Below are 23,186 nucleotides of genomic sequence, written 5' to 3' on the forward strand. Positions count from 1 at the left end.
AAGGTACGTGGGATTTATCCATGGATTTCTTTCACCCATGGAGTCCCAATGTTTCCTCAAAGATCTCTTTAAATTTCATTGGTTTTCTAACCCTAGTTTGATGAATTGCATTGGGTTATTTCAATTACATTTTTAGTTGTTATAAATGATCATTATAAGCATGATTCTACATAAATTGCATGATTTCAAGTTGAATCATGAATGCCCATGCATCTAGCTTTTTTTAATGATGATTTACATGAATCATGATTATGAAGTTCAATGATTTTTTTAAGGAAAGATTTTATGAATGAAGTTGAGATTTATGATTTGATGATGAAATCTATAATGATGATAAATTAGGATCCAAGAAAGTTATTATGGTGTGATAAGAACAATTCTCACATAAATTTATGATTTAAGATGGTGATAAGGACGATTCTCACCAAAGTATATGAATTTTTATGAATCACCACATTAATGAGCTACTCTAATGATTATTTTCATAATGAAGTTAGTGATGATGCTATGATGTTTTTAATGAATTCCGTTGGGATATTGACTAAGCACCGAGAGGGTCCTCTTGTAGGTGGGGTTAGGTTCGATAACATAGTTAGTTACCTAAGGGAATCCTAGTATCAACCTAAAGTCTCAAACTACGTCACCACCATAGGTTGCCAAATGGCTTAGCTAGTGGATCTAATATAGCTCACAAAGTTAAAATTGTTTCTCACCGAGTCTACCTTAGCAAGTAGCCTCTCTCTTCTCAATGGAGTCACATTGGATTAAATTTTACAGCACGCATGGTCTTAAGATGTCAGTTAAAGGTCTTATCCCATATAAGTTGTATGCAAAGACATAAGATTTACTATGAAGTTCTATGATGCATTGACCATAAGTTATCATATGCTTTCAAATGCCTTTAAGGTTTATTCATGATTTATTTATGATTGGTCATGCATCCTATGCCATATTACTCATATCCTATTACTTTTTCATGCATAACTCATAGACTTATTACCTTCTATGTAATAATACAGATTTTGCCTACATTGTTTCATAATGTTAGGAAGGACGATACTCACGCTTCTCTCATTCGTAGCTAGAGTTGGTGAGTCCTTATTCATCGAGGATATGAATTTTCCTTCATGTTGTTACCTTGACTCTCTGTTTTATGATTTGAGTAAGCTAGGAGCTTTTCCTAATCCCCCATCAAGTCTAGTATAGAGGCATGTTTAGATATTGGAAATTGATATAGTCCATTTTAGCCATTGGGATTGAGCTTACTTTCCTCTGACTTCTATGTTGAGTTGATTCTTCCACTTATATTATTATGTTCTTTTACCTTATGTGATGTATGCTAAAATGGCTTATTGGGATCCCTCGGGTTCCTGATCGCCGTGTCACATCTAGGCCCTATGCTCGGTCATGACAAACTTAGTATCAGTGCCCAAGGTTTAGGAGTATCTTAGGAAGCCTAATATTCCTCATTAAGTAGAGTCTTGTTCATCAGTGTGAAGCACACCACACCTATGAATAGGAGGCTATGAAGCATCCTAGGAAAATCTCACTTCTTTCATTATCTATGTTGTACAGTAGAGTGGTACTCTAAGATTTTCACTCTAACGTTTATTTTTTATGATTTTTAGAAAATGCCTCCACGAAGATACCTCACTCAAAGAAATATGGTTGAAGAGGGCCAACAAGCTCCGAATGATCCCTTGAATGCTCAAATGACTAATGGCGAGTTCTGAACGGACTTTTAAGTACTTGCTCAAGCCATGACGGTATAAGACAATCGTGAGGTGGTTTCTCTCTTGCATATAATTATGGATACGGAGGCAACAAGGGTTCATGACTTCATGAGGATAAATCCTCCTGAGTTTTGGGGTTCTAAGGTAGATGAGGATCCAAAAGATTTTGTTGATGGTATTTATAAGATTGTGGAGATTATGGGGATTAGCCCGAGTAAGAGGGTGAAGTTGGCTACTTATCAATTGAAAGATGTAGCTAGAATTTGGTTTGAGCAATAGAAGTGTGAGAGGCCTAGAGAGGCAAATCTCGTGACTTGGGAATAATTCAAAGGAGTGTTTCTTGATCGCTTTTATCCATTGAATTTGAGGGAAGCCAAGATACAAGAGTTCATCAATCTTAAGCAAGGAGGTATGAGTGTGAGGGTTATGCCCTCAAGTTTGCCCAATTGTCAAAATAAGCTCAATTTATGGTTACCAACCCAAGAGCTCATATGAGAAAGTTTGTGTCGGGTGTGTCGAATTTGGTTTATAAGGAATGTAAGATAGCCAGGTTGATTCGGTAAATGGTCATCTCTAGACTTATGACCCATGTAGAGAAAATAGAGGGTGAGAAGCTAAGGGAGAAAAGTAGAGAGTCCAAGAGGGCAAGGACCGATGGTGGTGATTCCTTTCATGCTACGTTCAGAAGTAGTATATATCCTCATTCCACCAAAGGTATTCTGATCAAGGATGTTCAAATGCTACTACTCTAAGGTTTGACAAAGATAGGGTTCCCAACCCTAAGCATCAAGGAGGTGCCCCAATTAGACAAGTTACCCTCACATGCAAGAAGTGTGGGAAGAACCACAAGGGAGAGTATCTAATGGGTTTAAATATGTGTTATCGATGCAGCAAATTGGGTCATCAAACCAAGTATTATAGGGTTAAATATTGTTTTCCTCAAGATCAAGTTGCTCATGGATGCCAAGTGCAACTAAAATTTGGTCAACACAACAATCAATTTTATGCTCTTCATGGTAGGAAAGAGGTAGAAGACACTTCCGATGTTGTTTCTGGTATGTTGCTGGTCTTTCACTGTGATGTTTATCCCTTACTTGATTCGGGTGTAAATTTATCTTTTATTAATCCTTATGTGGACATGATATTTGATGTTAGCCCCAAAATATTGTTAGAGCATTTTTCCATTTATACTCCCATAGGTGAGTCAGTTATGGCTAAAAGAGTTTATAAAAATTATTTGGTTTCGGTTTTTGATAAAGTTACTTTATGTGATCTAGTTGAGCTAGATATGACTGATTTTGATGTTATCCTTGGTATGGATTGGCTATATGCATATTATGCTTCTATTGATTGTAGAACATGAGTGGTTAAGTTTCACTTTCCAAATGAGCTGATCCTAGAATGGAAAAGTAGTAATTTTGTGTTTAAGGGTCAATTCATTTCGTACCTTAAAGCTTATAAAATGAGTTCCAAAGTTTGAATCTACAATCTTGTGAGGGTTAGGGATATTGATTCCAAAGCCCCTACTCTATATTCGATTCCTATTGTTAATGAGTTTCTTGATATATTTCCTAATGATGTACCTGGTGTTCCTCCCGAAAGGGAAATTAACTTTGGCATAGACCTTCTTCTTGATACTCAACCAATTTCTATTCCTCCTTACCGAATGGTTCCAGCGGAACTAAAAGAGTTAAAGAATCAATTAAAAGACTTGTTAGACTTGTTAGACAAAGGTTCGCTTCGTATGTGTGTTGACTATCGAACACTGAACAAAGTAACCATCAAGAATAAATATCCAATTCTGAGGATAGATGATTTGTTTGACCAATTGTAAGGGGCAAGTTACTTCTCTAAGAACGACCTCCAATCTGGTTATTACCAATTAAGGATAAGGGAGTGTGATATTACCAAGATGATATTTCAAACAAGGTATGGTCATTATGAGTTCTTAGTTATGTCATTTGGATTGACCAATGCCCCCATGACATTCATGGACTTGATGAATAGGGTGTTCAAGCAATATTTGGACATATTTGTAATTGTGTTTATTGATGACATTTTCGTTTACCCTCGGAATAAGGAGCATGCCAATCATTTGAGGATTGTATTACAAACTCTAAGGGACAAGTAATTATTTGCCAAATTTAATAACTGTGAGTTTTGGCTAAGGGAGGTTGTTTTTCTTGGTCACATTGTGTCCAGTGAAGGGATTATGGTTGATCCTAAGAAAACTGAGGTGGTTAAGAATTGTCCTAGACCATTGTCTCCTTTGGGTATTAGAAGTTTCTTGGGCCTAGCCAGATATTATAGAAGGTTTAGGGAAGGGTTTTCCTCGATTTCGTCATCTTTGACAAAGTTGACCTAAAAAAAGTAAAGTTCCAATGGTCGAAAGCTTATGAGTAGAGTTTCCAAAAGTTGAAAGATCGTCTTACTACTGCTCCTATTTTGACCTTGTCGGAAGGGTCTGATGGTTTTGTAGTGTATTGTGATTTCTCAAGAGTTGTTCTTTCTTGTGTCTTGATCCAATATGGTAAGGTGATAGCCTATGCTTATAGGCAACTTAAGGTGCATGAAATGAATTATCCAATATATGTTTAAGCAAAAGGACTTGAATCTTCGACAAAGAAGATGACATGAATTGATGAAGGACTATGATATGAGTGTGTTGTACCATCCGGGTAAAGCCAATGTGGTTGCCATTACACTAATGTAAGACCCCAAAAATTGGAAATACAGAAAACGAGGAACAAAAGATGAAATTCTAGAAAAATACAGCTTTTGGCACCAGGTGATGACCATGAAGGCCATCCCGAGCCATATCCCTCACCATGGTTTGTGATGTGCCATTGTGTTGGAGTTCTAGAACCTCAAAACCTATAGGAAAGGGACCATGACAAGAGATCATGAGCTGTGGGAGCACCATAGTCTGTGTTGAGCAATACGGGCCATGGTGTTCTCCGTGGTGACCCCTCCCCTGAGACCCTCAATAACTTTCTAAGGCAGGGACCGTAGCTCACCACCATGGGATGTATAGCCTTTCATGGATTGTGGTGAGTTCCATGGTGGTCATTCTTGCAGGCCCTGCACCACGCCCTAGATTCACGGACCATTACAGTCTCCGTGAAGAAAGTCCTGAAAGTTTCCTGCAACCCCAAAATTATTGTTCAAGTCCCATTTCATGGACGTCCACCATGAACCGTATTGCCTTCCACGGTCCGTGGCATGTTTCATGTGGGTAACCTTCCAAAATCCTTTTTTCTGAAAAGCTAAGTCCCTCACCACGGAGGGGACCATGGACCATAATGCCCACAACATTCTATGGTAATGGCCCATTATGGGTTGTGAATTTAGTTTTAGTAAGAGTTATTTTGGTATTTTTCTTATATTTCATTAATGAATGTGGACGATTTTTGTAACTAGATTCCTAACTACTAACTATCCTAAAGTCTTCTGACCCTCCTATTCTCTCCATAATCCCTAAATCACAATAACCTTCTGTCTCAAGTTTTCTCTCAAAGGTCTTTTTCTTCCACAAGCAATTCAAGGGATTCTTTCAAGGTCAATATTCCATTCTTTTCAATCTAGGGCTTGTCAAGGTATATGAGACTTGATCCATGGGTTCCTTTCACCCATGGAATCCCAAAGATCTCTTCTCAATTCTCTTATGAATTCTTCAATTAAAAGCCCTAATTCCATGATTTGCATTGGGTCTTGTTAATTCTGATCTATTTCAATGTTATTAGCTTAATTATGCATACTTCACATCATATTGCATGATTTCAATAATACTAGTTTCAAGTATGATTTATGACATATGATCATGATTTTAAATGTTATTTCAATGCAAGCTTTATGAATGAGTTTACAGATATTTTAATGATATTTCAAGAAAGTTTATGAGAAAGAGTGACTTGAGATCCGTAAAGGTGACTCAAAACTCTAGTGAAATGGTGACTTAAGATCCTTAATGAGAAAGGTGACTTAAGATCCTAAAGATATTTTGTGGAAGGTCTATACCCACATTATATGAATTACATGATAATGAGCTACTCCTATGAACAAGTTTATAAATTATGATTATGAAAAGTTTATGATTATTATAAGTATGATTTATGATCATGACATGATATGTATTCTGTGGGATAATGTACTTAGCACCATGTTGACTTTGAGGTGGAGGCTCGACCTAAGCCCTTGTAGCAACCTCTAGTCTCTTAAACTATGTTGCCACCGTAGGTTTGCCAATATAGCTTATCTAGTGGATCCACATATATCACCAGATGATAATAATTGGATGGAGTCTACCTTTGTCAGTAGTCTTCCCTCTTCTTTATATGGAGATCATCGGATTCATGTAATATCTTTCATGGTCTTAATATCGGTTACGGTTATCTCCCACATATGTAAGTTCTCATGATTATAATGATGTTTTGATGTGTTGACCAATGAGATAAATATTTTAATATTTTCATGTTTACTCATGCTTTGAATGATATTGGTCTTGCATCCATGACACATATTGATTATGTCCTATATTTATCATTCATGCATCTATGTATTAACACATACTTTTTACCTACATTATATCATAATATAGGGGTCGACAATCGTGCTTATTATCCTCCTGTTCATGGGTAGAGTCTATTGTTAGCTTCTTGTTGGTGAGTCCTCACAATTTGAGGACATGACATTTATTTCACATTTGACAGTTATACTTCATTACTATATATTGTCTATTGGGTGAGCAAGGAGATTACTCTTTCGTATCATTGTTTCCTTGTTGATTTATTTCATGTACCTTATATATACTCATGTATGTTATGCTAAGAAGCTTGGTTGGAGCCCTCTGCGATTCTAGTCGCCGTGTTATGATTAGGCCCTAAGTCGGGTCATGACAACTAAATAGATTGTCCATGATTAGTGTTGCTCATTTTGAAGAGGACAAGAAAGAAATGGTTAGGGATATGCATAGATTGGCTCATTTAGGAGTTAGGCTGGCTGATTCCAATGATAGAGATATTCTTATGCAGAACGATTTGGAATCTTCTTTTGTAGTGGACGCAAATCTAAGCAAGATAATAATCTGCTAAGCAAGATAATGATCCGATGTTGGTTGAGTTGAAGAAGTCAGTTTCCAGAAAAGCCATTGAGGCTTTTTCCCAAGGGAGAGATAGTGTGCTTCATTATCAAGGACGGTTGTTTATGCCTAATATTGATGGTTTGACAGAGTTAATATTAGATGAGGCCCATAGTTCAAAATATTCAATTCATTTGGGATCCACTATGATGTATCACAATTTGAGGGAAGTGTATTGGTGGAATGGCATGAAGAAGGATATAGCAGAGTTCTTTTCTAGGTGTCCAAATTGTCAACAACTTAAAGTTGAGCATCAAAAATTAAGAGGTTTCAAGACATTGAGATTCCTACTTAGAAGTGGAAAGATGTGAACATGGACTTTGTGATGGGTTTGCCTCATACTAAGAAAGTTGTGGATCGAATGACTAAGTTAGTTAATTTTCCACTGGTTATGACTTCTTATGGTGCCGAAGATTATGCTAAGTTGTATGTTTGTGAGTTGGTAAGGCTATATGGCATTACCTTGTCTATTATATCATATCGAGGTACTCAATTCACTTCGTGTTTTTGGAAGTCATTTCAAAAGGGTCTTGGTATAAAAGTTTATCTAAGTACCTCTTTCCACCCTTAAACCTATGGTCAAGCTGAAAGGATAATTCAAACTTTAGAGCATAAGTTGAGGGAATGTGTTATTGTTGGGATGAGCATCTACCATTGATTGAGTTTGACTACAACAATAGTTATCACTCTAGAATCCAAATGACTCCTTTTGAAGCATTGAATAGGAGAAGATGTAGGTCCCCAGTGGGATGGTTTGAAGTAGGTGAGATAGACTTGATTGGTCCCGATTGTGTGATAGATGCTATGGATAAGGTGAGACTCATAAGGGAGAGATTAAAGATGGCTCAAATTTGTCAAAATTCCTATTCAGATGTTAGGAAAAGGGAGCTTGAATTTGAGGTGGATGATTGGGTATATTTTAAGGTTTCACCCATAAAGGGTGTAATGCATTTTGGTAAGAAAGGTAAATTCAGTCCTAGATATGTTGGACCTTATAAGATATTGAGGCATATTGGCACGGTGGCTGATGAGTTAGATTTTCCATTAGAGTTGAATATGGTTCACCTAGTTTTTCATGTATCTATATTGAGAAAGTTTGTGGATGATCCAAATTCCATTGTACCATTGCAAGATGTGAGTATTGAAGAGAATTTGACTTATGAGGAGGTTCCGATGTAAATTTTAGATCGGCAAGTGAAAATCTAAGAAACAAAGAGGTTGTGTCTGTCAAAGTATTGTGGAGAAACCAACAAGTAGAGAGTGCTACTTGGGAAACAGAGGTGGACATGATGAAACGTTACCCTCATATCTTTCCCTCTACTCAATCCTAAGTTAGTAAGTTGTTTTAATCAAATTGATTGAGCTCCTACGTATTCAGATCCTCAGATCCTCCTATTCCATTCATATGCATGTATGTTCATGAAGATTGATTTTTAAGTCATGTTTTATGTTAAATTTGAAAATCTTATGTTCTATGCATTTTAAGGTGTCATGTTGGGTTGCTAGTCCTCTTTTCATGTCTTTCTATTCTAGTTGAATCTATTTGAGGATGAATATTCCCAAGGGGAAGATATTATAAGACCCCAAAAGTCAAAAAGATGGAACGAAGAAAGAATCTAATGAAATGGGACTAACCTTAGGTCTATAACTCCATTTATGGATCATAGCAATCTGTACGACTCCTAGGAATGAATCGTAGAGATTTCTCTTGAGCCTGTCTAGTACCAAACTTAGAAAAGGTCCCTAAGACTCAATAGGATGAGCCATAGTCTTGTCAATGAGTCATAAGGATGACTCGTAGAGAACTTCAAAGGCTTAAAATTTACAGGTTTTCAGGCCTGTAGGATGAGTTGGATCTACTACTCGTAAACCTATTGACAAGTTGTAATAATGACTCGTAGAGGAAACTTTAGAGACTCAAGACTTTAGTGATTTTTAGAACCTGCAAGATGACTCGAGTTGATGAGTCATAAAAATACCTATGAATCATAGAACCCAGCTCATAAGGTCAAGTTTCAGAATTTAATGAAGTGTATAAGGGTCTTTTCCCCAAGTTCGGTTTAATGAATCTAGACACTTTTATGGCCAATTTTAAAATCTATAAACAACCATTCCTTCAAATTCTCCTCCTATTCTAAATCATTCTCCCAAATTCTCTAAGGAGAGACTAAGGAATTCTCTCAAGGTTCTTCTCCAAATTCCAAGCTAGGGTTTCAAGAGCAGTCAGTTTCTTTTTTAATTTTGAGTTGATTTTATAATTATATCTGGAGATTGTTCCATGGGTTCCATTCACCAATGGAGTCCCAAAACTTTCCTCAAAGATTTCTTTAAATTTCATTAGCTTTCTAACCATAGTTTGATGAATTGCAATAGGCTGTTTCAATTATGTTTTTAGTTGTTATCAATGATCGTTATAAGCATGATTCTACATAAATTGCATGTTTTCAAGTTGAATCATAAATTTCACTGCATGTAGCTATTTTCAATGATGATTTACATGAATTATGATTATGAAGTTCGAAGAATGTTTTAAAGACAACTTTTATGAATGAAGTTGAGATTTATGATTTGATGATGAAAGCTATAATAATGATAAATGATAATCCAAGAAAGTTATTATGGTGTGATAAGGACAATTCTCACATAAATTCATGATTTAAGATGGTGATAAAGGACAATTCTCACCAAAGTTTATGGATTCTTATGAATCACCAAATTAATGAGCTACTCCAATGATTATTTTCATTATGAAGTTAATGATGATGCTTCTATGTTTTAAATGTTTTAATGTTTACTCATGCTTTTAATGATATTGGTCTTGAATCCATGATGCATATTGATTATATCTGATGTTTATTGTTCAAGCATATTCTCACATACTTAGTTCATTCTATGTACTAACACATACTTTTTTCCTAAATTGTATCATAATGTAGAGGCTGACAATCATATTCATCCTCCTATCGCTCATGGGTAGAGTCTACTATTAGCTTTTTGTTTGTGATTCATCACAGTTCAAGGATATGCCATTTATTTCACATTTGGTAGTTATATTTCATTAATCTATGTTGTTTATTAGGTGATCTGGGAGATTGTCTCATGCCCCCATCTAGTATTAGAGGCATGTTGGATTGTAAGAGAGTCTATGTTATCATTTCTTATTTTGAGACTTAAGTTCTATTTGAGATTATGCTTCCGTATAGTTGTTTCTTGTTGATTTATTTCATGTACCATATGTATGCTCATGCATGTTATATCAAGAGGCTTGATTGGAGTCCTCTGGTATTCTAATTGCCTTGTTACAATTAGGCCCTAGGATGGATCGTGACAAACTTGGTATTAGAGCACAAGGTTTAAAAAGTCCTAGGGAGTCTAACATATTGCTTCGAGTAGAGTCTTATTCATTGGTTATAAAGGCGCCACATCTATGAATAGTAGGCTATAAGGCATCTTAGGAAACACTTCACTTCTTTCATGATCCCATCATGTTGTAGAGTTGAACTCTAAGGTTTCATCCTCTAACGCTTTCTCTTTGCGATTATAGAATCATTCCTCCATGAATAGCTCCCATCCGAAGGAATATTGAAGAGGAGCCACAAGCTCTAAATTCTCCTTTAAATGATCAAGTGACTAATGCAGAGTTTTGAGCCGCTTTCCAAATGCTATCCCAATCCGTGACTACTCAAGTGAATCAAGAAGTAATTGCTCCTCCTAATGTATCTACTCTAGCTTCAAGGGTTAGAGACTTTATGAGGATGAACCCTCTTGAGTTTCATGGATTCAAGGTTGATGAGGATCCCTAAGACTTTATTGATGAACTGTACAAGATTATTGAGATCATGGGAGTGTATTCAGAGGAGAAGGCAGAGTTGGCAGCCTACAATCTCAAGGGTGTCGCTCAAGTTTGGTACAACTAATGGAAATCCAAAAAAGGGGAAGAGGATCCCATAGGTTGGGAAAAGATCAAAGTTGCATTTCTTGGTCACTTCTTTCCACTTGAGCTAAGGGAGGCGAAGATGTTGGAATTCAAAATCTTCAAGCAAGGAAACATGAGTGTGAGGGAGTATGCCTTCAAGTTCACACAATTTTCCAAGTATGCTCCATCCTTGGTAGCCGACTCTCATGCCCAAATAAGCAAGTTTATTTTGAGAGTGTCACACTTGGTTATGAAAGAGTTCCAAACCTCTATGCTCATCAAGGAGATGGACATCTCTAGGCTTATGACCTATGGCGAGTAAATTGAAGGAGAAAATCCTAAGGATAGGAATGCAAGAGAGTCCAAGAGGGCTCATTTTAAAGGTGAGTTTTCTCACAACAAATCCAGTAGTGGGAATGATCGTTCCCGACAAGGCTAAAGTTTTCAAGTCTAAGGTTCTTAACAAGCTTCGAGTCAAAGGTTTGATAAATATAGGGTCTCAAACCCTAAGGCACAAGGTGGTGTTAGTTGATCTACCCTTCCTAAGTGTACCAAATATTGAAGAAATCATGAAGGTAAATATTTGGTTGCAACGGGTGCATGCTTTGGATATGGTAAGATGGGGCATAAGATTTCCGAATGTCCTAATAAGGGAAAGGAAGGGAATCCTCAAGGTGAAACTACTCATGGTGGATGGATTCCACAAGGTGAAGGCCCATGCCAAAATAGGTTCTATGCCCTTCATGCTAGGCAAGAAGTTGAGGAGTCTTCCGATGTGGTCACGAGTATGTTGAAAGTCTTTGAATTTGATGTTTATGCATTATTAGATCTGGGTGCTACTTTATCATTTGTTACTCCTTATCTTTCTATAAGATTCATTATTAGTCCGAAGATATTGCTAGAGCCTTTTTCGGTCTATACTCTGATTGATGATTCAGTTGTGGCTAAAAGAGTTTATAGGAATTTTCCAATTTCAGTTTTTCATAAAGTCACCTTCGTAAATCTAGTAGAGCTTGATATGACCACTTTTGATATTATTCTTAGTATGGATATGCTTCATGCATCTTATGCCTCTATATATGGTAGAACTTATGTGGTTAAGTTTCAGTTTCCTAATGAGCCAGTCATAGAATGGAAAGGTAGTAATTTCGTGTTTAAGGGTACATTCATCTCATGGCTTAAAGCTTGAAAAATGATTTCCAACGGCTACATCTATCATCTAGTTCGGATTAGAGATATTAACTCTGAAATTCCTACTCTTGAGTCAGTTTCAGTTATAAATGAGTTTTTGGAAGTTTTCCCCGATGAACTCCCAGGTATTCCTTCCAAAAGGGAAATAGACTTTGGTATCGATCTCTTTCCCAATACTTAGCCTATCTTTATTCCTCCTTATCGCATGGCTCCGACATAATTGAAAGAATTAAAGGATCAGTTGAAGGATTTGCTAGATAAATTTTTCATTTCACCGAGTATCTCTTCATGGGGTGCTCCGGTTCTCTTTGTCAGAAAGATGGATGGTTCCCTTCATATGTGTATCGATTATTGGTAGTTGAACAAGATCACAATTAAAATAAGTATCAGATCCCAAGGATTGGTGACTTGTTCAATCAACTTTAAGGAGTAAGCTACTTTTTAAAGATTGATCTTCGATTGGGTTATGTAAGACCCCGAAAGTCGGAAAATTAGAGACAAGGAGAAACTTTCCAAAATAATGACTGGACCCAAGTTTATGATCGTCCCTATGAGTCATTCAGGTTTCTACGACCTGTAGAAATAAGTCGTAGAGGAAGTCTTGGTAGTTGATCATGACCAAACTCGGAGGAGGGTCCTACCACCCAAGTTGATGACCCATAGTCCATCAAACGATAGTAGACACAAGTCGTAAGAAAACATCAGAAGCCATGCCTTAGAGGTCTCTCAAGGTCAAGTCTACGACTTGACAAAATGACTCATAAGAACTATTACGAGTCATAGAAATGACTCATAACCAAATTCTTGAGGCTCGCACAGTTGTAGGTTTTGGGACATATAGGACGAATGGATTTGATGAAACATAATGAAGATTACGGGCCATAGAAATGACCCATTTACGAACTTCAGAGACTCAAAAATTAGGCCTTTTCTTAGACCTGCAGAATAAGTTGTTTTGACGACCTGTCACTTCCTCTACGACCAGTAGGAAGGGTCTCGTAGGTCCAAAATCCGAAGTTTAATGATGGATAATTATGTCATTTCCAAAGTTCAGTTCAATGAACCTAGACACTTTTATGGCCAAGTTCGAAGCCTGTATATATTCAATTCTTCAAATTCCCTTCCTATGCAATTCATTCTCCTAAAATTCTCTAAGTCAAGAACAAAGTCTCTTAAGCTTTCTTCTTCAAGCTCAAGCTAGGGTTTCTAGATATCTATAAGGTTTTTTCTTCAATTGTTAGTGAATTCAAGCAAGGTATGTGGGGATTAATTCATGGGTTACTTTCATCCATGAAGTCCCAATGTTTTATCAAAGTTTCATTCAATTTACAATTGATTATGAACCCTAGTTTTGATGAATTACATTAGACTGATTCAATTCCATTTTTAGATATTATCAATGATCATTATATCCATGTTTTCATATAAATTTCAAGATTTTGAGATGAATTATGAATGCCCATGCATAAAGATATTTTCAATTTATGATTATGAAAGTTAAAGATGATTCTATAAGTTGATCATGAGATTAGTAATTTTCAATGAAAGTTTATATTATTTAAAGTAAAGATTATGATTTTATGATGAAAGTTATGATGATGATCAAAGTTAAGATCAAAGATGTCGTTGTGGTGGGATAAGTTCAATTCTCATATAAATATATTATAAGATGGTGATAAGTACAATTCTCACCGAAGTTATGGATTTTTATGAATCACTAAGTTAATGAGCTATTCCTAATATGTTTTCTAAAGACGGATTGATAGGCAGCTATTATCTTTCCCTATTATGTTATGATCAATTTTTATGAGTTTCTGTTGGGATATTGACTAAGAACCAAGAGGGTTTCTAGGTGAGGTTCGGTCCGGTAACACAGTTAGTTATCCAAGGGAATCTTAGTAGCAACCTAAAGTCCCAAACTATGTTTTCCGCATAGGATTGCCTTCATGGCCTAGCTAGTGGATCCACATATAGCATAGTTGGATTGCATTGAGTTGAGAACCATGATGGAGTATACCCTGGAAAGGTAGCCTCCCCCTTCTTGATGAGGGTTTCATCAGATTACATATTATAGATTGCATGGTCTTGATGTCGGTTAAAGGTCCTATTCCACATAAGTTAAATTTCAAGTATGAGGTTATAATGAAGTTTTATGATATGCATTGACCATGAGTTTCATATATTTTCAAATACTTTTAAGCTTTGTTCATGTTCATTATGATTGGTTGTGCATCTTATGGTATATTGATTGTGTTACTTTACTTGTTCTTGCATACCTCACATACTTAGTACATTCAAATGTACTAACACATATTTTTCCTATATTATCTCATAATGTAGGGACAGACGACGTTCTCGATCATCTTATTTATGGCTAGAGTTACTCTAGATTTTCAAAGAGTTGGTGAGTCCTCATTCTATCGAGGACATGACTTTTATTCTTGTTGTCATATTACTTTCTTGTATGGTTAGGGTGAGCTAGGATCTTTTCCTAAGCCCCAATCAAAGACTAGACTAGAGATATGTTTAGACGACTTATTATGTAGTTCGGTTTGGACATCCATTAAGTGATTTCCTTTAGTCTCATTCTCTTGTGATGATTACTTCTGCTTATCTTTATCTTATTCTTTACCTTAAGTATGCGATATATGCTAAGATTGTTTATGGTTGGGGTCTATCGCATCTCGATTGCCATGACGCAGCTAGGCCCTAGTCTGGGTCATGATAAATTTGATACTAGAGCACAAGTTTCAAGTGTCCTAGGGTGTCTAACATGCCACATTAATAGAGTCTTGTTCATTAGTGTGAAACGCGCCACATCTATGAATAGGAGACTATGAAACATCTTTGGAAAAAGTCTCACTTCTTTCATAATTTATGTCGTGCGGTAGAGTGGTTAAGTTTTTTCCCTCTAAATTTGCAATTTTCAAAATATGCATCAATGAAGGTACCCTTCTAGAAGGAATGTGGTTGAACAAGAGAAACAACCACTGAATGACCCTTTGAATGATCAAGTTTCCAATGTCAAGTTTCGAGAGGCCTGCCAAGTACTTCCATAAGCTACTACAACTCAAGTTAACCGTGAGGTGGTGTCTCTCGTGAACCCAAATATGGGTACGGCCGCAACAAGAGTTCGTGATTTCATAAGGATGAATCCTTCGGAGTTTTGGGGTTCTAAAGTTGATAAGGAACCATAAAGGTTTCTTGATAGCATCTATCAGATTGTTGAGATCATGAGGATTAGCCCGATTAAGAGGGAGGAGTTGGCTACATAACAATTGATGGGTGTTTCTCAAATTGGTTTGATCAATGGAAAAGTGAGAGGCCTAGAGAGGCGGATCTTGTGACTTGGGATGACTTCAAAGGAGTATTTCTTTATCGCTTTTTCCCATTGGAGTTGAGGGAGGCCAAAGTGCAAGTGTTCATCAACCTTAAGCAAGGTGGTATGAGTGTGAGGGAGTATGCCCTCAAGTTTACTCAATTATCAAAATTGCTCCATTCATGTTTGTCAAAGAGAGTGAAAAATTAAAGTGAAGAATAGGGAGTCCAAGAGGTCAAGGACCAATGGTAGTGAATTCTCTTATTCTAAGTCCAGAAGTGGTGGATGTCCTTATTTTCACCAAAAGTATTCCAGACAAGGGTCTTCTAATTGCACTACTCCCAGGTTTGGTTCCCAACCCTAAACCTCAATTAGGTGCTCCTATTATCCAAGATACTCCTACATGCAAGAAGTGTGGTAAGAAACATAAGGGTGAATGTCTAGCCTGGTTGAATGTGTGCTACTGGTGTGGTAAGCTGGATCATCATGCGAAGGAATGCAAGGTCAAGGATGCTCACCCTGAAGGACAAATTACTCAAGATGCTCAAGTGCAACCAAACGGTGGTCAACGCAATAATAGATTTTATGCTCTTCATAGTAGGTAAGAGGTGGAGGAGACTCCCGATGTTGTTACCGGTATGTTATGGGTCTTTCAATATAATGCATATGCTTTTCTTATTTCCGGGTGTAAACTTGTCTTTTTTTTCCCCTTATATGGCCATGAGATTTGATGATAGCCCCGAAATGTTTCTAGAGCCTTTTTTCGTATATTCTCCCATAGATAAGTCAATTATGGCTAAAAAAAAGTCTATAGAAGTTGTCCGATTTCGATCTTTCATAAAATTACTCAATGTGATCTAGTTGAGCTTGAGATGACCTATTTCGATGTTATCATTGGTATGAATTGGCTATATGCATGTTATGTTTCTATTGATTGTAGAACTTGAGTGGTTAAGGTCCAATTCCCTAACGAGCCAATCCTAGAATGGACGGGTATTAATTCTGTGTTTAAGGATCAATTTATTTTGTGCCTTAAAGCTCGAAAAATAATTTCCAAGGATTGCATCTACGATCTTGTGAGAGTTAAGGATGAAAATTCTAATGCCCCTACTTTAGAGTTGGTCCCCATTGTGAATGAGTTTACGGATGTATTTCCTAATGATTTACCTTGTGTTCTTCTCAAAAGTGAAATATACTTTAGCATATATCTTCTTTCGAGTAATTAAGCTATTTCCATTCCTCCTTACCAAATGGCCCTGGCATAATTAAAGGAGTTAAAGTATCAATTGAATAACTTTTTAGACAAGGATTTCATTAGACCAAGTATATCCTCTCCATAGGGTGCTCCTGTTTTATTTATTAGTAAGAAAGATAGTTCACTATGTATGTCCATTGATTACCATCAATTAAAAAAAAGTAACCATCAAGAACAAATACCTAATTTCGAGGATAGATGATTTGTTTGACCAATTGCAAGGGGTAAGTTACTTTTCTAAGATAGATCTTCATTTTGATTATCACCAATTAAGGGTAAGAGAGTGTGATATACCCAAAATGGTACTTATGTCATTGGGTTTGACCAATGCCTCTGCGGCTTTCATGGACTTAATGAATAGGGTATTCAAGCAATGTTTGGACATGTTTGTGATTGTATTCATTGATGACATTTTGGTTAACTCTCAAAAAGAGGAGGAGCATCCTAATCACTTAAAGATTGTATTGCAAACTCTCAGGGACAAGAAATTAGTTGCCAAGTTTAATAAGTGAGATTTTTGGTTAAGAGACGTGGCTTTTCTTGGTCACATTATGTCTGGTGAAGGGATTATGGTTGATCCTATGAAAACCAATCCGGTTAAAAATTGGCCTAGACCTTTATCTCCTTTAGATATTAAAAGTTTCTTGGGCCTATACAGATACTATAGGAGATTTGTGGAAGGATTTTCATCAATCTCGTCACTGTTGACCAAGTAGACTCAAAAGAAGGTGAAGTTTCAATGGTCGGAAGCTTGTGAAAAGAGTTTTCAAGAGTTGAAAGATTGTCTTACTACTGCTCCTATCTTGACCTTACTGGAACGGTCTGATGATTTCATAGTATATTATGATGCTTCAAAGGTTGGTCTTTGTTGTGTATTAATGCAACATGGTAAGGTGATAGCCTATGATTTTAGATAAGTTAAGGTTCATGAACGAAATTATCCAACCCATGATCTTAAACTAGAGACGGTTGTGTTTGGTTTGAAGATTTGGAGGCACTATCTTTATGGTGTCTATGTGGATATGTTCACCGACCATAAGAGTTTACAATATGTGTTTAAGTAAAAGGACTTGAACCTTTGGTAAAAGAGATTAAATTATTGATAGACTATGACATGAGTGAGTTGTACCATCCGGGTAAAGCCAATGTTGTTACTGATGCACTAAGTAGATTGTCCATGAGTAGTATTGTACATGTTGAGGAAGATAAGAGAGAATTGGTCAAAGATTTTCATACATTGGCATTTTTAGGTGTGCGTTTGGTTGATTGTAATGATGTAGGTGTTCTTGTGAATAATGGTTTGGAATTATCTTTTGTAGCGGATGTTAAGGCCAAAAAAGACCATGATGCGGTGTTAGTTGAGTTGAAGAAGTTGGCTCTGGAAAAAAACATTGCGGCTTTCTCCCAATAGAGAAATGGGGTGCTACGTTACCAAGGTCGTTTGTGTGTACCTAATGTGGATGGGTTAAGAGAGTTGATATTGAATGAGGTCCATAGTTCCCCATATTGGATTCATCCGGTGTTTGATTAGTTGATCCGGGGATAGTGGCGTTATTGTGCAAAATAGTTTTGAATCATCTCTTGTGGTTCATGTAAATGCTAAGCAAGATAGTGATCCCACATTGGTTGAGTTGAACAAATCATTTTTAGAAAACTCCATTGAGGCTTTCTCCCAAGGAAAGATGGTGTTTTGAGATATAACGGCCGATTGTGTATTCCGAATGTGGATGGCTTAAAAGATATGATATTGCTCGAAGCTCATAATTCGTGTATTCTATTCATCCCGGTTCCACGAAGATATATCAAGATTTGAGGGAAGTGTATTGGTGGAATGACATAAAAAAAGATATTGCAGAATTCGTGGCTAAGTGTCCAAATTGTCAACAAGTGAAAGTTGAGCACCAAACATTGGAAGGTTTGGCTCAAAAAATTGAGATTCCTACTTGGAAGTGGGAAGCCTTGAATATGGACTTCGTTACTGGTTTGCCTCATACTCGTAGGAATCATGACTCTATTTGGGTAATTATTGATCGAATGACTAAGTCAACTCATTTCCTTCCTAGTAAAACTTCATATTCAGCTGAAGACTATGCTAGATTGTATATCCAAGAGTTGAATAAAGTTTATGGTGTTCCATTGTCTCTCATTTCGGATCTAGGTACTTATTTTACATCTCATTTTTGGAGATCATTCTAAAAGGGTCTTGGTACTCAAGTGAAGCTTAGTACATATTTTCACCCACAAATGGATGGTTAGGCTGAGCATACCATTCAGACATTAGAGAATATGTTAAGAGCATGCGTTATTGAAATTAAAGGAAATTGTGATGATCATTTACCATTGATAGAGTTTGTTTATAATAACAGTTATCATTCTAGCATTGAGATGGCTCCATTTGAGGCCTTGGATGGATGGCGGTGTAGATCACCTATCGATTTGTTTGAAGTTGGAGAATTTTCTTTGATAGGAACCAAGTTAGAATTTGAGGCTATGTATAAGGTTAGACGCATTAGATAAAGATTAAAAACAGCACAAAGAAGACAAAAGTCTTATTCGGATGTGAGAAGAAGGAAACTTGAATTTGAGGTTAATGATTGGTTTTACTTGAAAATTTTGCCCATAAAGGGTGTGATGCATTTTGGTAAGAAAGGGAAGATAAGTCCCCTCTATTTTGGCCCATATTAACTTTTTGAGGTGGATTGGTAAGGTGGCTTATGAGTTGGATTTGCCTTCAGATATTGCACCGGTGCATCCGGTGTTCTATGTATCACTATTGAGGAGGTTTTTTGGTGATCCTAGATCCATTGATCCATTGGAAAGCATTGAGGTTAAAGATATTCTTTCATATGAAGAGGTTCCACACTTGAGATCTTGGACCGACAAGTTAGAAAGTTGAGAAACAAAGAAATAGGTCCAGTTAAAGTATTACGGAGGAACCAAGAGGTTAAGGGTGCTATATGGGAAGCGGAAGCTAATATGATTTCCCAATATCCTCATATTTTCCCTTCCATTCCGAGTTGAGGTATTTAGTTCCTTCATGATCCAACTAGACCAAATCATGTATTAAAGTCATGTTTCAGCCTGAGATGAAAGATTTAATGTTTTATGCATTATCAAGATTTTTTACATTTCTGTTGGGTTGTTATGTTCCTTTCCTATTCCATTCATGCTAGATTGAATCTCATTCAAGGATGAATGTTCTAAAGGGGGAGATATTGTAACACCCCGGAAGTTGGAAAGATAGAAAATTAGGAATAAAAGATGAAATTCCACAAAATTGCAGCTTTTGACACCAGGTGATAACCACGAAGGCCATCACGGTCTATAGTCCTTACTAGGGGTAGTGATGTGCAGCCGTGGTTGAGTTCTTAAACCTCAAACCCTGCAATGAAGGGACAACGACAAGGGATCATAAACCGTGGTGAGCATCACGGGCTGTGGTGAGCACCACAGGCTGTAGCGCCCTCCGTGGTGACCCCTCCCCTAAGACCCACAGTAACTTTCCTAAGGCAGGGACCATGCCACACCACCACGGGCCGTATAGCCTTTCATGGACCGTGGTGGGTTCCGTGGTGGTCATCCCTGCAGACCCTCTTGCAGGCCCTGCACCACGCCTTTGATTCACGATATGTAGTGACCTTCACGGACCATTACGGTCTCTATGAAGAGAGTCCTAAAACTTTTCTGTAACCCTATAATTTAAAGTTGAAGTCCCATGTCACGGATTCCACCATAGACCGTATTGCCTTCCATGGTTCGTGGCATGTCTAAAGGTGGGAAACCTTCCAAAATCTTTTTTTTAAAGAAAAGTTAAGTCCCACACCACAGAGGGGACCATTGACCGTATTTTCTACAACGGTTGGAGGTGATGGCCCGTTATGGGTTCCTAATTCCATTTTAATGAGGGTTATTTTAGTTGTTTTCCTATATTTCATTAATAAATGTCGACAGTTTTTGGGAATAAATTCCTAACTACTAACTACCCTAAAGTCTTATAATCCTCATATTCTCTCCATAATCCCTAAATCACAAAAACCTTTTCTCCCAAGTGTTTTTCTCTAAGGTCTTCTTTTTCCATAAGAAATTTGAAGGATTCTTTCAAGATCAAGCCTCTATTATTGTCAATCTAGGTCTATTCAAGGTCAAGGTATGTGAGACATGATCCATGGATTCCTTTCACCCATGGAATCCCAACGATCTCTTCTCAATTCTCTTATGAATTTTTAAATTAAAATCCCTAATTTCATGATTTGCATTGGGTCTTGTTAATTATGATCTATTTCAATATTATTAGCCTAATTATACATAATTCACATCATATTGGATTATTTCAACTTGAATTTCAATGACCCATGGTATATACTAGTTTCAAGTATGATTTATGACATATGATCATGATTTTCAATGTTATTTCAATGCAAGCTTTATGAATGAGTTTAAAGATGCTTTATGCAAAGAAGTTTATGAATGCCTTATGAAAAGGTTATGAATAATATTTTAATAATGTTTCAGGAAAGTTTATGAGAAAGAGTGACTTGAGATCCTTAAAGGTGACTCAAGACTTTAGTGAAAGGGTGACTTAAGATCCTTGATGAGGAAGGTAACTTAAGACCCTAAATATATTTTTAGGAAGGTTTATACTCATATTACATGAATTACATGATAATGAGGTATTCCGATGAATAAGTTTATGAATTATGATTATGAAGACTTTATGATTATTACAAGTATAATTTATGATTATGACATGATATGTATTCAGTGGGATAATGTACTTAGTACTGAGTGGACTTTGAGGTAGGGGATCCACCTAAGCCCTAGTAGCAAACTCTAGTCTCTTAAACAATGTTGCCACCGTAGGTTTACCAATATGTCCTAGATAATGGATCCACATATAGCACATGATGATAATAATTGGACGGAGTCTACCTTGGCAAGTAGTCATCCCGCTTCTCAATGAGGAGATTATCAGATTCCATGTAATAGCTCTCATGGTCTTAATGTCGGTTACGGTTATCTCCCACATATATAATTTCTTATGAATATTGTGATGTTTTGATGCATTGACCAATCAAATAAATATTTTAATATTTCCATATTTACTTATGCTTTTAATGATATTGGTCTTACATCCATGATACATATTGATTATGTCCGATATTTATCGTTCATGCATATTCTCATATACTTAGTTCATTCCATGTACTAATGCATATTTTGTTTTTCCTACATTGTATCTAATGTAGGGGCCGGAGATCACGTTCATCCTCCTCCCTCTCATGGGTAGAGTCTACTATTAGATTCTTGTTGGTGAGTCCTCACAGTTTGAGGACATGACATTTATTTCACATTTGACAATTATACTTCATTACTCTATGTTGTCTATTGGGTGAGTTAGGAGATTGTCTCATGCTCCCTTCTAGTATTAGAGGCTACGTTATTGTTTCTCGTTTCAAAACTTATGTTCTATTTGAGATTATGCTTTTGTATCATTGATTCTTGTTGATTTGTTGTACCGTATATATGCTCATATATGTTATACTAAGAGTCTTGGTTGTAGTCCTATAGGATTCTAATCATTGGGTTACGATTAGACCCTAAGCCAGGTTTGTGACAAATAAGTAGATTTTCCATAAATAGTATCGCTCATTTTAAAGAGGACAAGAAAGAATTGGTTCAGGATGTGCATAGATTAACTCATTTAGGAGTTAGGTCGGTTGATTCCAATGATAGAGGTATTCTGATTCAGAATGGTTTGGAATCTTCTCTTGTAGCAAATGTCAAGGCTAAGAAAGATAGTGATCCGGTGTTGGTTGAGTTGATGAAGTCAGTTTCTGAAAAAGCCATTCCCAAGGGGGAGATTGTGTGCTTCATTATCAAGGCCAGTTGTGTGTGCCTAATATTGATGGTTTGAGAGAGTTAAAATTCGATGAGGCCATAGTTTAAGGTATTCAATTTATCTAGGATCCACTAAGATGTATCACAATTTGAGGGAAGTGTATTAGTGGAATGGCATAAAGACGGATATAGTAGAGTTCGTGGCTAGGTGTCCAAACTGTCAACAACTTAAAGTTGAGCATCAAAAACTGAGAGGTTTAGCTCAAGATATTGAAATTCCTACTTGGAAATGGGAAGATGTGAAAATGGACTTATTGACGAGTTGTGGATCGAATGGCTAAGTCAGCTAATTTTCTGCCGGTTAAGAATTCTTATGATGCCGAAGATTATGCTAAGTTATATGTTCGTGAGTTGGTAAGGCTATATGGCATTCTCTTATCTATTATATTGGATTGAGGTACTCAACTCACTTCGCATTTTGTAAGCATTTTCTTAGTATACTGAGGGCATGTTTTATTGATTTAAAAGGAAGTTGGGATAATCATCGACTGTTGATTGTGTTTTTCTACAACAATAGTTATCACTCAAGCATCTAAATGGCTCCTTTTGAAGTATTGTATGGGAAAAGATATAGGTTCCAGGTGGGATGGTTTGAAGTAGGTGAGATGGACTTGATTGCACCGATTTGGTGATAGATGCTATGAAAAATATGAGACTTATAAGGGAGAGATTGAAGACGGCTCAAAGTCATCAAAAGTCCTATTCAGACATAAGGAAAAGGGAGCTTGAATTTGAGG

The sequence above is a fragment of the Solanum dulcamara genome, chromosome 1 (genome assembly GCF_947179165.1).
Source record: "Solanum dulcamara chromosome 1, daSolDulc1.2, whole genome shotgun sequence".
In the NCBI taxonomy this organism is placed as follows: Eukaryota; Viridiplantae; Streptophyta; class Magnoliopsida; order Solanales; family Solanaceae; genus Solanum; species Solanum dulcamara.